General features: G+C 42.1%; 1 protein-coding gene across 9 annotated transcripts in view; it reads right to left on the bottom strand.

Moving 5' to 3' along the window:
* The window catches only part of Bcas3 (BCAS3 microtubule associated cell migration factor), a 502,165-nt gene that overhangs the window by 311,386 nt on the left and 175,880 nt on the right, over positions 1-14,899 (bottom strand). The gene's annotated exons all lie outside the window — the stretch shown is intronic.

Here is a 14,899-nt window from a genome sequence, read left to right as displayed (position 1 = left end):
TCTGACAAAAAAAAAAAAAAATTACTATTCCACCTGTACTAAAAGAAGCTACTTGGCCTTTTGAGAGTCACTGAGTCGAATCTTCTGAACAACATGAGAAATGTGGATAGTTTTCCCTACCTAGGGGATCACACCTACAGATTCAATGAACTGTAAAACAAAAAATGCTGTTGGGGAAAGAATTGCAGAAAGTTCTAAACCTCAAGATTTGAATTCACACTACAATGAGCATACTGTGAAGACATGTTCATGGAGTAGTGTACAGACATGTCCTGTGGTGAAGACATGTCAATGGAGTAGTGTACAGACATGTCCTGTGGTGAAGACATGTCAATGGAGTAGTGTACAGACATGTCCTGTGGTGAAGACATGTCAATGGAGTAGTATACAGACATGTCCTGTTGTGAAGACATGTCAATGGAGTAGTGTACAGACATGTCCTGTGGTGAAGACATGTCAATGGAGTAGTGTACAGACATGTCCTGTGGTGAAGACATGTCAATGGAGTAGTGTACAGACATGTCCGGTGGAGGCTCCTACAGTTTTAGAGATTCTCTCTAGAACTGTAAGGCATGACCTTGTTTGTGTATTGTGCAGTTAGGCCAAGAGGCCTATGGTGACTGTATCAGTCCTCAAGCTTGCTGCTATGTAGCTCTGAAAGATAAGAATGGCATCTTCTAAGTCCTGTCAGGAAGATGGTGACTTCCAAAGTAGGACACAGCTAAGGAAATGCTGCTCCTCAGGGATACAGGTCTATCTGTTTCTATCACTGCCTGCAATTAACAAGTTAAGCTAAGGTAGGGCCGACAAGAAACTCAGACACAACAATCTCTAACCCCCCTAAACTAACATGTTCAAATTTCATCAAAGCCAGTAGATGCTATTCACACCTACTGCTGGGATACAATAGGCGGCAGTTAGCATACACACAAAATACCTTAGCTGAACAATTAATCAGGCAATATTATATATAGAAAACAGAGAACCCTACAGAAAAAAATGAATGGAATATAATAAAATAAAAAACCATTTAATTCTTGAGTCACTCAGAGTGACTTATATTCTCAAGGTCAATACAGACAATAGTTGACAATTCATTATCAGATGACTATGCTTGTATTGAGATGAAGATCCAACATTAATATGTCACAAGCTAATAAAGTCCAGGATCTGTGGATGTCACATACATTTGTCAGCTAGTGAGCATGGATCTGATGAGTGCCTCAGCCTAAGATAACATGCTGTGGGGGCTGGAGTCCCTCTTTACCACAAAGCTGACAGGACACAGAATGATTCAGTGCTAACTGTCTAGAACTGAAGATAAGTACATGTGGGAACAATTATTTGGAAAGAGACCACATGGGAGGTAACCTAGTTAGATAAAGAGTGGGAGAGCAATGAGACTCAAGGCCTGAAGGATAACATAGAGGAAAGGTGTGTGCAGGGATGCCATTGCAGGAGCAGAAGTCTCTAAACACTATGGATGAGGTGAACAAAGTGGGGAGATAAACTTATTTCCCTTGTAAGATCTCCTAACAACCAAGCAGTCTGCCTGCCCGCCTCTCTCCCTCCCTCCCTCCCAACACTGCATCCTAAGCTGGCCTCTAACCCTAGCATTGTGATTACAAGTGTGTCCTACACTACCAAGCCTAGAAGGAACAGTACCCACTAACACAAACTCTTCAGCAAGCAAACAACGCACATGTTGAACTCATTGAACACTATTGATAAGGTATGTAAGCTGGGAATGTGCCTTAGTGGGAGATGCCTAGCACAGAGCTCTAGAACAGGAAATAAAGCAAAGACAAATAGTGAAAAAGAAACATAATGTGATTCACTGAGATGTTCCCAATGGGGAGCTTTAGCTGGCCATGACTCAACAGCTTCACTTTCTCCCTGGGATACAGGACCGCCACAGAACAGCAGAGAAGGTACTAGAGTCTCCTGAGCCTCCTTCTGCATTCTCAAGCACTGGCCAAGTGTCTGTAGTGGCCTCTCCCCTACGCTCTGTTAAGCAGCAGCCTCTGTGTGTGACACGTTATCCAAGAGTGTGGAAAGTAGGTTATGTAGACTTTACATTTGGGTTTGTGTTAACAGGGCAGGCAGAGTGGCAGTATCTGTGTTACATAGTACTACATCTGACAAGAAGTTCATCAACATAGCTGCCCTCTTTTCTTTTCTCTTCTTTTTTTTTTTTTTTTGGGAGGGTAAAGGGTGGAAGGCAGTCCTAGAGATTACATACATGTCCAGTAGGCAAGCAACTACTCTACCACAGAGCTATAGCTGAGCCAAGCATAGCTTAAATGAAAGAGTAAGTGTGTTCTACAAAGGCTCAGTAATTCTGTTTTATATAATAACCAAGTAGAATGCCTGAATTAGAAATCAGCACATTAACTAGAAAGCCTATTTATAATAGCTGTTAAAAATATCTCAGGGCTGAGGATGGAGATCAATTGGTAGAGTATTTGCCTAGCATTACACAAAGCCCCAAGTTTGATCCCAGTCACCACATAAACCAGACAAGGTGAACATGCCTGTGATCCCAGCACTTGGAGGCTCAGAAAGGTTAAATCATTTCTTAGCTACATTTCTTAGTTCAAAAAAGCCTGGACTACATAACATTACCAGAAAATAGAAATGAAGATAGAGAGAGAGGGGGGAGGAAGGGAAAGAGGGAAGAACAGGAGTGAAAGAAAAAACATCAAGGAATAAATTTAGCTCAAGAGAAGAAAGATCTCTAAACGAAAGCCACAGGCTGGGAAGCAGTTCAGCGCTAGGACGTTTGCCTAGGGTATACAATATGCTGGGCTTAATTCCCAATGCAGCAAACACAGAAAAAAGAAAAAGAAAAAGTGTTGAGAAAATAAATTTGGAGAGGAAATAAAAAATTAGAAAAGGTATCTTATGCTTCTGGTTTAAAAAATTCAGTATCATTAAAATGCCCTGCTTCTCAAATCAAGTTGGATGCAATCCCTATCAAATACCTACGGCCTCTCAGAGCTAGGAATGAGAATTTACATACCAAGGATTGAATCTCCAAAGCTAATCAATACCCAACAGCTTCTTAAGCAAAAACAACCAAGTAGGAAGTAGGAAGCAATGCATAAGCATGGGTGTGAAGAAGAGGACGTCTTGATAGCCCTGACATGGCCACAAGGAGACTCAGAACACCTGTAACTCTAGAGTCAAAGGACCTGATGCCTTCTCCTGGCCTCCATGGGCACCAGGTACACACATGGTACACAGACATATATGCAGAAAAAATGTTCATACACATAAAGTAACAAATAAAAGAAAAATAAGTAAAATTCTGCTTGCCCCCTCCCCTTTAAGTATGCATACATTTGTATATCTTGGACTTGGGCAGTAGCTCTGTGTGGAATGTGCTTGCCTTCAAACTATGAAGACGGCAGTTCAATCCCCAGAAATTATGAAAAAATTGGTGAGTGTAATGGCAGGGGCTTGTAATCTCAGCATGGGGGAAGTAGAGACAATAAGATTCCTAGAGCACAGTGTCATTCTAACCTAACTGGTGAGTTCTAGGCCAACAGAGACACTGTCTCAAAGGAGGAATGTTGTGTTCCTTCGGATAACCTATGTGTGCCCCCTCCATAGATGCATAGATGCGAATGAATAAAATTAAACTAGAAAAAAGGAACATACATATATGCTAACAAACAAAAGGACAAGGATGAGATGAGCTAGTGACCCTGGTAGTCTTCCACAGGAAAGGCCCACTGCACAGGTAGAGAAGCCAAGTTTTATGTAAAGGGAACCCCAGACAGGAAATGACGATGACGATGTTCACAGGTGCCAAGATGAGATTTAATGACTTTGAGAGCAGAGAAGACACTACCAACACAGTCTGGGGCTGACTGGGGTCACACCCCATGCTCAGTCCTGACCAGCGGGTCCAGGGGACTTTCTGTGTGTGCATCACATGGTGGTGGAGGAGGGAGGAAAATGAACAGGTGATGGGAAAAACACATCCCAAGTGACAGCTGAGAAATAGCTCAGAGACAGAGAGAAGGAGTTACTGTGATAGTTATAAAGCACAACTTAAAAAAGGAAGATGAATCACATAAATTTTGAACATATAGGAGTTTGCAAAGGATAAAAAGAAAGATGAATGAATGATAATCAGGGGTTAGCCAAAACGAGGGACAGCCCAAACAAGAAACTTCAGTAGCAGACACAGTGATCTACAGTTCAAAAAGCATTTGCCAAAATAATTAAGTCTACTTTTGAGAAGAGGGAGGTGGGTGGATCCCCGCAACAATACGGAAAAATATTTTGGAGGAATCTCCAAATACTTGAAAAAAGTACTTCAAATGTGGTAGCCCAAGGCAAAACCCCAGCAGCTGAAAGGACGAGCAGGAGTTCCAAGCCAACATGACTATGTAATGAGACCTTGTCTTGAATAAAAGCAGGGAGGATAAAAAAGCCAGTGACGGAGTCCATGGATTTCTACCCTGCTCAGACTCAGATTTCCACCCTGCTAATCTGGACAAGAAGCCTCAACTTGGTACCTTTAGGAACAGGTATCTGGATGCTTCTCTGAGGTTAACCAAGGCTAGTTTCCTGTGCAGCCCTGTCTCAGGGTGCTACAGTGAGGTTCAAAACAAAGATGTTGTACGCTTACTGTCTGTGGACTTGGATTCAGTCTACCCTAACCTTTCGTTGTGCCAAATCTTGGAAATAGTTTAGAAACGGGAAAAATAGAGAAATCCAAGAAGATGGCTGCATGAATGTGTCACAGCAATACAGCTTCGTTCTGTGCCTTGCTTTTCATCATCACCTGAGTGGAATGGACAAACAGACACTGTCTCATTGCAGCTTTAGTGGGAGGCTTCCTGAAGTCTTAAGATCTATAAAACATTTCACACACGATTGTACTTGTGAATTCCAACTGACATGAGACCTACAAGTGACCAATGCCCTGAGAATGGATGTTCTCACAGCATTTCTGGCACAACCAGACAGAGGAAGTCCTAAGATCTCATGAGAAAACCAGCTCTTCTAAGACTCTCCGCCCAGTGTTTCAGACTTCGTCTATATAGATAAACTTGCATAAGCCTTCAGGCTTTTGGGTCTTTATCCAAATCCACCCGAGCTTTGATCCCTTAGAGGGTGACCCATATCCATCTAGATGGGCTTCTCATGGGGGGATGGGAGGGGGGGGGGGGAGTCCAAATTGCAATAAGATGGTTTCTCAACAAATTAAAACAGACATTCTATTTTAGAACAGAATATCATTTAAAAGTAAGAATTCTTAAAAAAAAAATTCTCTTTATGCTGAAAACTCTGATTCTTTTGGTTTGGTCTGTTTCAGTTGTGTTTGCTGTCATTGATTTTACTGTTACAGTGTGAACTGAAACAGAAGAGCTGGCTTTGGGTCAGACCTCTGACTTTCTGTGCTGATCCATCTCTGAAAGGGAATGACCTCACATGGTCCTTCGCGGCTCCTGCCACCTGCACGCAAAGAACAGGATGTTGTACACCAGGTGAACTAGGCACCATCCATTCTTCAAAATGCAACCTTACTTATCATTGTCCCAGATATCATTTCCCCCAAACATTTTATACTACAAAAACTCAGAGGCAAACAGATTAAGTTGAGGATGAAAACGGAAAGAGGAAAAAAAAAAAAAAAACAGTGGGCTTTGTGACCGCTCTGGAGGAGCGGCATGCCAGGTCAGGTTTGCAAAGAGTCATATTCCCAAACCAGTCATCATTAACGGACTCACTTCCACAGGAAAGAAAAAAAAAGCCAAGAGTCTGAAAACTCCGGACAAAAGAAATCCCTGCAGACAGAGTAAAAACAAATTAAAAGACCCATTATAAAACACAGATGCTACAAGGAAAATAAACTTCCCAAGATTTACTGGGCTTTGACAAACCAGGACATTTGTGGAAAAGCCATCAGCAGCAACTCCCAGGTAATGTGGAGGAAGCCCGGCTCCTTTCTGGTTTATCTTTACCCCTGTGCAGAAGCTGCCAGGACTGGATTCCCAGCTTCTGGATGCAGGGATGTGAGAACATGTGGGCCTGGCCAACTGCCAAGCACGAGACATTTCTAAGGGAAGCAAGACCCTGGAACTGCTGAGCACTTCACATTCTGCGGGATGCTAGTGCCACTACCAGCACACTGTGTGCATGGGCTTCTTTAATGCAAGTGAGAGGAAAAGAATGAATGAATGATTCCTCCCACAATTCTCCACCCACGATTCTCTTTATACAACTCTATCACACTGTGCAGCAAGGAAAAGAAAGCCACAAAATGATACTCAGCAGTCACAACTCAGAAAAATCACCTGCAAGGGAGCTTCATAGTGAGCAACAGAAAGCGTTTTGTTACTGGTTAGCACAGTGGTTCTCAACCTTCCTAATGCAGTGACCCTTCAATAATATGTCCTCCAACCATAAAATTATTTCATTGCTATTTCATAGCAGTAATTTTGCTACTTTTATGAATCATACAGTGAATATCTGATATAAAGGACACCCGATAGGCGGCCCACTGGGAAGCACGAGCTACAGGTAGTCATGAGCGGGAGCCAGGGCAAGATTCCTTAGGAAGGAAAACTGAGAAAGAAAACAGACAAAGTAACAACGGGGTATCGGGTGGAGATTCTTTGGTTGTCACTGAGATCTGGGGACAAACAGGCACATAAATGTTCAGATTCGTTTACAGGAACAAATCAGTGGTGCCCGTGGGACAGCACAGTTAGGAGGTCTCAGGATTCTGGGTTTTCCTGTGTTCTTTGGACACACAGCCCTTATCCACATCAGGCAAGAGGCAGGCTGCTTAACAGGGCTCGCGTAGACACAGTTCATGACTGGTAAACCACACTGACTCCTCCTCCTTGAACCAGTCTGTTTCCAACAATCTCCACACACTAAAGGAATCTGTCAGAGTTCAGGGGCTCTGCCTCTCACCCCCTCAAGGTCCCAGGTCTGCTACTAGTGAGCAATTGCATGTATTTGGAAATTAAAATAACAAGGACACCCTCAAATCTAAATTTAATGTGGGTTCCTGGCATTCCACAAAAGATCAACCTATAGAAATGCTCTTTCCCCAAATATTTTCATCATCTCCCTCCTCCTTCAACACTGCCCTACTCTAAGAGGACCTACAGACGACCTCCCGTCTACCCATTTCAAAGGAAAGCAGGGTAAGGGGTTCTCAGCAGCCTGTGTGAGTGTGGTTTTTCATTCCACAGAAAATCAAACCTTTCAAGCCTGCTTTTAATATCCCACCACGGATTTGATGGGGAGAAAACAGCAAATTTTACCGATGAGTTTTAAGTTCATTTTGAAGTTGAGAAGTTGACTTCTTGATTCTGTCAAAGAGGACAATGGTAGCTTGTTCTAAAACAATCACTGGACATTCAGCTCTGCAAAGCTAGACACCCTGCTTAGCTATGTCTTGCGGTCTAATTTAACATGAAAGCTTCCTCAACCAACTCGCAACCATTATTTAATCAAAACCAAATAAAATCCTTTAAAGACATGTATTTTTTTTTTTAAGTATCCGGTGCAAACAGGAATTTCTAGCATATGGGTTGCTTTTGGTCGGAACGGGAGTGTCTGTCGCTCCCTCCCTCCCTCCCCTAACCCCGACACTCCTCCTCCTTTCCCTTTGCTATATGAGAATGACAAGCTTCCCAGCTGCAGCTCAGGACTCTCACCCTCCGTTGTGACCTTTTCTCAGGCATGTTCCAGTATAATCTGCAATCTACTCACAGTAGGAAAAGGAAAGAACAGCGCCCTGGTGAGAAACAGTGCCTTCTGACCCACATACCAGGCGGGGCGGGGCCGAGGAGCCTAGCAGAAACAAGGAGAGACTGAGCTCTGGACAGACGTGGAGACATGGACACAGATTATCAAACAGTTAAGGCAACTTAAGCAGAAACAAAATATCCAAGGACTGCATTTGTTATTGCCAAGAGATGGCAAAACATTGCAAAATTTTATGAAATCAAGCAGAAACATTTGTTGCTATCTCTAAGGAAACTCTTCATGGTTCCACAGTCATGACTACAGGTACTTGGGGGTGGGGGAGACAACCCAAGTTTTTCAAGGTGGAGACAGAGGTTATTGGTGACCTTCTGCTACTACATACACAATGGTCCCAGAACGCAACCACTGGTGCTCTCCAGGATCCAGGAAAATGAAAAGTATACTATTATATTTTTACATAACATGTTTATACAATTGTGTAAACAATTCAACAAGAAATTCTCTGGATGTTCCTTCCTGATTCTCTGTATATTCTCCTGTGCTCCTCACTCTGAAAGTCTTGCATGCTACTGTACTGTCTAAATGCAAACACTTCCTAGAAGCCAAAACAACTAGGTGGAATCGGAAGCATGACCTAAGAGTACAACTTAAGAAGAAATGGTCACTACTACAACGACAGCAAGTACAGTAAGTACAATTTACTCCAAAGGGCAGGATGTGGGCTAGAATGAGGTGGGGCAAAACCAAAAAAAACACACAGGTAGAAAGAAGGCAAGGTGCAAGACCACAGAGAGGAAAAGAACACAAAAGGGAAAATGTAAGCAATCCTATCGAAACGTTTTAACTGCCTAAAAAGGAAAAGATTTATTCATGGTCACACAATAAAAACAATTTACAAACTCAATGAATAAAAACTATGGTAAGTTCATCACTTCAGTTTATTATCTCAGAGCACTCCAAGATTTTAGAGACGAAAAAAAATTTATTAGGAGCTAGTGTTCTTAATACTGGGCACATTTTACTAATCCTAACTCATTTTTAACATTAACATAACTATGGCACTCATTCAACAGAGGTTGGAAACCCAAAAGATGACCTATGTTTATATAGATATATATACGCAAAAAGTGAGACAGGCAGATCCATCCTCTACATACTATTGACAATATTTTTTATACACTATGCAAATTCTTCATATAAATAGAAAACAATGAGAAAAGATTCGGAGCCTTTTATCCTAAGATTCAAATTCCTGGCCCTAGGTAGTAGCTCAGACTTATAATTCCAGCACTTGCGAGGTTGAGGCAGAATTGCCTTGAAATTGAACCAAACAAGGCTACCCAGCCAGTACCAGGCCAGCCAGGGCTACACAGCAATGACCCATCTCAAGACAAAGGAACAAGCTCCTTACACATTTCCTCAAAGCACCACAGTACTCAGCACCCCTCTGAAGCAAGCTTAGATCAATCCTAGAACAAAGTAAGCAGAGATAAGCACATCTGATCCTAGTGAAAAACTCCAAAATCAAATCACCAGATCCTAAAATCCCTGCAACCAAACGTGGAGTATGAAGAGCAACCCACACCTAACACCTCAGCTGCCTAGCCCAAGAATACTGCATAGCTGCTGCTCATCTTTCTCTCACAATTAGTCTGTACCATAAGGACAGAGGAAACAGAGTTATCAAACATTACATTGTTTACACCACTACACACACAATGTAAAAGTATCAAGAGTTCATTCAGAAAAAAAACCAAAAACCACACTCTGAAATAGCTGCAATCGATAACTCCTATCTTCTTTTTCTTTATGTGTAGTTAGCCAGTTAGTTTTAACATTTTTTCAGTATGACCTGGAGTGTATGAAAATCCTCCTTTCTCAATTACCCAAGTTCAGAGAAGAAGAATGTGCCACCATATAACCTTTAAAAAAGAATATTGACTTAACACATGGAAAACTAAAAAACAAAAATAAAAGAATGGGCAGTCTGATGAACAATTAAATAGTCAAATCAAAGCTGGGCAGTGGCGGCGCACGCCTTTAATCCCAGCACTTGGGAGGCAGAATCAGGCGGATCTCTGTGAGGCCAACCTAGTCTACAGGGTGAGTTCCAGGACAGGCTCCAAAAGCTACAGAGAGAAACACTGTCTCAGGGATTAAAAAAAAAAAAAAATTCAAATCAAAAGTTTTGCATAATCCTAGCACTCAGGAGGTAGAGACAGGAGGATCAAGAAATCAAGGTCCCCCTTGGTTTCACAGCAGGCTAGCCTGAGCTACAGAACTCTTTCTTTAAAAAGAAAAAAAAAGGAAAAAAAAACAGTAAATAACTATTATAATCAAAGCACATTATGTTGAGTAACAAGCATGGCCAAAAAATGTAAGTAATGTTCGTAATAGTAAAGAGAGAGAGAGAGAGAGAGAGAGAGAGAGAGAGAGAGAGAGAGAGAGAGAGAGAGAAAGAGAGAGAGAAAGAGAGAGAGAGAAAGAGAGAAAAGAAAAAAGATGAAAACTGAAATGGTGGACCATCTTCTCCTCACAGCCCTAGTTCCCACTATTCTCTGGCCCTTTACCCTCCTCCAAACTAACGGAAGCCTGCCTTCTTATTACCCATGACTGTTAAGAATATTTTCTGGCTCTATTTCAGCATCATGACTCAGGTCATGAGAAGTGTCAAAGATGCATTTCCTTCAGATGGGAAAGAGCACCAGATCTCCACAGAACACAAAGACCGCCATGTGGTGTGAAGCGGCCACATCAGCGGTTTTGACAAAAGGAAGATAAACCCGTTAACACTCACATATATTTTCAATTCTAGCTTGGAAACAGGTGCTTACATACACCAGTTAAGAAATAAAAACAGGAAACTAATGCTCAATTTTTACTCCCTAAATAACCAACAATTCCTGAAATCAAACTGCTAACAACAAAAATTTAAATTTAGCACACTGTAAGAAATATCTGGGTACCTGGCTCCAGTTTTACAAAAGTATATTCATAAATTTACCTCTGTACATCAAAACCCTTTATATAGAAAATCCTTGAGCATTAAAAGTACAAGATGTGACCAGGTGGGGGGGCGGGGGGGGGGGGGCAGGCGGCGGCGGCGCACGCCTTTAATCTCAGCACTCAGGAGGCAGAGGTAGGCAGATCTCTGTGAGTTCAAGGACAGTCTGGTCTACAGAGTGAGTTCCAGGACAGCCAGGGCTGTTAAACAGAGAAACCCTGTCTCAAGGGGGAAAAAAAAAAAAAAGGCACAGGGTGGGTCCATGGACAGCCTTGGACACAGCACAGCTGAGAGGGAGTGACCCCTCCTCTCCCTTGAAGTCTCCACTGTGAAGTCCTGGATCACTGCAGGAACACCATATTCACATATCTGTTCAGACATCTGATCTTTTTCCACATCTATTGTTTTTTATACAAGGTGAATGTTTCAATCCATGCCACGTCTACATGAGAGTGAACACCTGTACATCATTCACTAGCCGAGACACATCTGAACACTGAACAGTCGCCACAAATACCCATGCCCACAGAATTCCTCTGTTCACTTAAAATACTTCTCTCTGGTGTCTCCTTGTGGCTTGAAAATGCTCACCTGCACAAACACTTGAACCAAAGTGAGTATCTCTTTCAACGAACCCGAAATCCCTTTCCTTCCCTCAGCCCCCTTCCAGTTCATGAGCCATCCACACTGGTGGAATTCTGGGACCAGCCTAACTTCCATTTCCCAGCATATATAACCCTGGCACAAGGGTGACCTTGCTCTTTTTTCTTGTCTTTCATTTTTTAACTGTTCCATCTCCGTGATTCCCAAAAATATCCCTAGAGCAAGATTATCAGAACAGAATTCTTACTTACCCATCCTCTTCATCAAGCAAATAATAATATTCAAATAATTCTCCAAACCTTTTTTATTATTCTGACCACTTGATGGAAATCTTTTACCTCCTGCAATTATCAAAATCAACTTCAGAGTTTGCACTCTTCACCTCCTCAGAGTTCCCAGAACAGAAGACAGGATGACCCCTTTACTGGGAAGATGGTGAATTTGGTTTACATTGACTTTTACTTCATAGGTATGGGAGTTTGCCTGCACATATGTATGCATACCACCTGCAGGTGCAAGAGCATCAGATTTCTTGGAATAATTGTGAGTCCACATGTAGGTACTGGGAATTGAACCCAGATCCTCTGGAAGATCAGACAGTGCTCGTAACCATGAAGTTGGGAAAAGGGGTGCTGCAAAGATGTTTCAGTGTTCAAGAAAATTAAACAATAAAATAAAAGCAAATTAGTAATATAACTAAAGACTGAAACAGCAATTATCACCCAGTGGTCAGTCAAGGATTCCAGGACACTGAAGTCAGTATTTGGTTTAATCACAGCAATGAGATCCAGGCACCAGTCCTTCCAAATCTATCCAGTTTAAGTACAATGTAGAGTCAGGACTGAGAAAGAAAGATAAACAACAACAAAGAGAACAAGGTAGGGGCTGGGGGGATGACTCGTGGTTAAGAGCACTGACTGCCCTTCCATGAGTTCAATCCCCAGCACCCACATGGCAGCTCACAACTGTCCGTAACTCCAGTTCCAGGGGATTGGACAGCTTCATACAGACATATATGCAGGCAAAACACCAATGCAAATGAAATAAAAGTAAATATTTTTTTTAAAAAGGAAGAAGGAAGAAATAAGTGAAGATAACACCAGTAAAAAAATAAAAACTCTGAAGACATTAATTATCTCTAAAAGATAAACAATAGACTATACATAAACTAAGAAAAAGAACTGATAATAAAAAAAATGTTCAAAGAAAATCCTCTTAAGGACACTGTGGAATGAGAATGCACTAGAACCCTGGAAGGTGGCCTGGGGAATCCCTCACAAACAACAAGAGAAAGACAAAAGCTCAGACAGGAGTGTGGGGCCCAAGGTAGGAGATTCGAGATTCATGTCACAGGATTTCCAGAAAAGGGCATAAAAGAAAACAGCAGAGAAAAAATTATGAGGTGCTGAAAAGAAGAGGCCACTGGGGATGACGTGGTGCAGGGAGGGAAGGTCAGGCCCCATCAATGTCAAGAGCAAAGAAGGAATCAACAGCTCTCAGAGTGCCTAAACCACGGGATCTAGCCCTGGCAAACAGGCATCAAAAAGCAAGCTCAGATACTCCAGGACCAGAGGGCTGGGGACACGCTGACACAGCCTTCTGAAAATACCAGAACCAAAAATGCTTCTCCATAGAACTGTGAGGTTGCGCGCATAGGAACTGAAGATCCACACACACACAGTACTCAAAGGAATGTAAGGCGATAGGAACACATTTCCTAAGTTCAATTCCCTGTGACTGCTGTGGGGAATGAACCACAGAGACACAATGAAACCAAGAGGGGCTCATGTCAGACCTTACAGGCCAGCTGCTCCCGGAGGACCCAGGTTCAAACCTTGAAGACAGTAACTGGAAAGCTGAGAAAATATTGCCCTCTAGAGGCATATTTCATTAATCATTTAATGATAAAATTGTAAACTTTGTATTGATAAGTAGAAAAAAAGCAAACCAAAAAACTGAATTAGCCTCACAGGCTAATTATGTTGATTTTAGCACTTATTTTATTTTTCCTTGTGTCATTTAAGAGTTTATTATCTAAAAAACCTAAAAGATTACAGTACTTAAATTGAGTCTAATTTTATTTTAAAAAAAACATTTTAGTGCGCACAGCACAGAACTCTGTGTGTTATCTAGAAGGTCAGAGGGTTCTCATAGCATAACTTATCGTCCTCACACATGGCACTTCCCATACCCCATTTTGCTAGCATGCCTATGTCCGTGAGTGCATGCATTTCTATGAGTTTGTGTGTGTGTGTGTGTGTGTGTGTGTGTGTGTGTGTGTGTGTGTGTGTATGAGTGAGTACATGTCAGTCTATTCTCACACACCTGTACACGGTTATTGCTCTACTGTTCTCCACCTCATTTTTTGAGGCAGGGTCTCTCACTCAACCTAGAGCTTTGCAGACTCCAGACTGGCTAGCCAGCCAGCATGTTCCACAGATCCTCTGGTCTCTGCCTCCCAAGAGCTGGGATTGCAGGTGGGTGCTGGGGGATGAACTCAGATTCCTGTGTTTATGTAGGAAACACTTTATACGTTGAATCATCTTCCCAGGTACTATATGTCCGTCCCTCGTAATGCTTTTGTGAACTTCAAGCTGCTGTCTTGGACAGTTTTTACGATCACTAATTTTTATTTTATTATTTATTTATTTATTTACTCATTTTTTAGATGGGGTCTCACACTGTAGCATAGGCTAGTCCCAAATTCATAACAATCCTCCTGCCTCAGCTGCCGGAGTAATGGAACCATAGGCTTGAGTCAGCACACCTTGCTTCCTATGTGGTTTTTAAATTAGACATTTTGCTGTCAGGAAGGGGCTGTGAGATTATTCTTTTCCAAACATTTGCATAAAGAGCTCATCTGCTCTGCACAGTGACAGAAAATGACATGAAAATATTTAAAATGTGGGTGATGTTGGTGTATAGTGAATGTCAAAATGAGCATAATATTATGCCAACATTTCCAGAGGATGACTCGGGAGCCAGGAAAACATTCAGTTTTCAAAACAACAGATTAGAAACAAGGCTGCATCGACCTCAGGCAACAGACTACATGGAATGAGCAAAACCCCAGGTGCTAAGTGACCCCAAGGAAGCTCTCCCATATAACGTGTCTGTACCATTTATATACTCTGTGTCAGATGAGGCATGAAATTTAAAGCAGAACTACAGTGCACATGATTGATTTTCTTGGCAAAAATTAAAACACTCATGGAAACTTCAGTCCACAAGTAAACAGTGATGTACTGGTGCGGACTCTGTGAGGAGGTGAAGCTATGCGAGGCGGAGCTGTGTGGCTGCTTTGTATTTACAATGGGATGCGGTCTGTATCAAGAAAACTCCCTATCAACCAAAGTAAATAATTACAATAAGCCATCAAATGAAGGCTATAAACAGTCTCTGAGCGGTAAGACATGAACGCCACACACAGATGCTAGAAGGGAAGAGATGCTGCTGAACTTGTAAGCCTTTTGCTGAAACCCAGCGGCAGCTCTGAAATGAGAGGCCACCTTCCAAGCCCTCCAATCTGGGGTTGGGAGGGAGCAGAAT

The sequence above is a fragment of the Peromyscus maniculatus genome, chromosome 8 (genome assembly GCF_049852395.1).
Source record: "Peromyscus maniculatus bairdii isolate BWxNUB_F1_BW_parent chromosome 8, HU_Pman_BW_mat_3.1, whole genome shotgun sequence".
NCBI lineage: Eukaryota > Metazoa > Chordata > Mammalia > Rodentia > Cricetidae > Peromyscus > Peromyscus maniculatus.
Note: the sequence above shows the minus strand (reverse complement) of the source record. Positions and strands in the feature narration are given on the sequence as shown.